Source organism: Morus notabilis, unplaced genomic scaffold (assembly GCF_000414095.1).
Source record: "Morus notabilis unplaced genomic scaffold, ASM41409v2 Scaffold232, whole genome shotgun sequence".
Classification (NCBI taxonomy): Eukaryota; Viridiplantae; Streptophyta; class Magnoliopsida; order Rosales; family Moraceae; genus Morus; species Morus notabilis.
Window position 1 is genome coordinate 18,366 of NW_010366868.1, and position 2,371 is coordinate 20,736.

Below are 2,371 nucleotides of genomic sequence, written 5' to 3' on the forward strand. Positions count from 1 at the left end.
ACTTATGGCATAAATTTCTGGATAATATAGCTGGTAGCCATGTGTATTGCCATATTTTGTTTCAATTACTCAAGGTATATATTGTTTCCAACAACTGAATATAACCTGAACCAAATGTATATACAAATTTCTTACCTACGGCATAAATTCCTTGGTAAGATAGGGGCCAGCCGTGTATATTACTGCATGTCATGTATATAACTTCATTTTATACTTTCCTGTTTTCCTTATCTCTACTAGACAACTTTTCCCTTCCAATTTACTGTTGACTATTCACTGCTATTTATACTTTAGTCATTGATATTCATTGACTGTACTCCGCTACTTTTCATTCATAATCTATATTTGCTAATTCACTGCCATTTCTCTCCCGTTGACTACTGTTTTGTACTTATAAATTGCTCTCAGCTTTGCTTTAAAATAATCTAACTTTCTTATACAAATTATGCTTTTTATATTCAAAAAATATATTCTCATACTGTTTTTATTTTTTTCTTATCATGTCTCGGGAAATAAGCTACAAGTTTGTTTGAAGAAACATTACAAGAGGGAATCCCAAAAATTCCTTGCAGGGGCATGAAATAATTCACAATTCCAAATTTATGATGTAATTGAGATATAAATTTGTATATTAATTTACTTCTTATTCTGTTGTATTTTTTTCTCAGAAAGCCCTAATGGCTTATCTTTCTTTGAAAGTATGTAAAATAGTATATGTAATTTCTTATAATTATATTTTGTTTATTTTTTAATTCACTATTTACCAACCATTAAAGGCCCCAGCATGAGATATAAAAACAGGAACCAAAAGGACATTATGGCAGTCCAAAGGACTTGCCCCGAAACAACAAGGAAAAGAACAACCTATTTTATCCGTCTAACACAATTATTTTTAAGATAATAATATCATCTAACATCATACAATTTTTCCTACTACTTTGAAAACCGAATTTTTCCCTTTTCTATATTTTACTGGCTTTATTTTTCCCTCTAAATATAATTTAGTTATTTTTTCCTGATTTTTTTCATCAGTTAATATGTGTGTAGCATATTAATATAATTAGGTTAATTTTAAAATATAGTTGTTCTCTTTTTCTCCATATATTTTTTCCTTAACATATTGTAACCATTATGTGGTAATAATTTTTTTTCCTAATGCGTTATTTTCAAATAGATTTGATAATTTTCTTTGTCCATATTATATTCCAACAGTTGAATATAAATAGTTACCTGCTCTATCTTCATAGCAAAGCATCGTTTCTGTATAAAGTCTGATTTGGTTAGCTTCGATTTGCTATTTACATAGCATTCCAGGTATTTTTACAATTTTATGTATTTGTTATTTAAATATTTATTTATAAAATTAGACAAGGTTGCTATCGATAATACTAAATATATTTATTTACTTACTCTATAATAAAATATACTTGTTTTACTTTACAATATAATATCGGAGGATACTATACATGGTTATAATCAATTAATTTTATCTCATATGTCATTTATGATGTTATTATCACAAAATATTTATAAATTTGTTACTTTTATTTCTGAATTTATATATTCAATTTATATATGTTATATTCTTTTATATCATAATAATTTTATAGCATTTATTCATTCATTACAAAATTCTCATAAATATTTGTTTATCGTTTTATGTACATTTCATTTATCTTATTCATTAAATAAATTTCGTCGTACTATTTTGCTTAATATAGTAAAAATATACGCTCATATGCCATAATCTTTTCTAACATAAACATAAATCTTACAAATTAGCTTATTATATCATAATATATTGTAATACACAGATAGAGCCGAAGAAAAGAACTAAAAAAACTGCCATAAAATCTAACTACCACGTTCATCGTATCATCTCACTTACGGATGAGGATTCAGCAGTTGTAAATATTGATCACTCAAGTAAATCAGGTTCTGGTATAAGAGATTCAATCACACTGATCCCTCGATCCAGAGTTGATGTGATGCAACATATGACCCAAACTGAAAACAGACATATACTACATATGTCTGAAATTGAAAGCCAATCTATGCAACATATGTCTGAAATTGAAAGCAGATCTTCTGAACAAGTTCGTGCATCAACAATTGAAAACAACATAGAAAATCGTAAATTTCTAACTTATACTAAATAATACATTTTTTTAAGGGAAAAAAACATTTATCACAAACTGATCTAAATTTTTTTCTTAGGTGATACTAACATGTATACCGACTTTGGAAACTGTTCTTATATCTGCCATTATTGTGGTACTCTTTTTTGGCTTAATGAACGAATCAAAGGAAGTAACCCACCTAAATTTAATCTTTGTTGTAGACAAGGAAAGATTAGAATACCTTTTAGTAA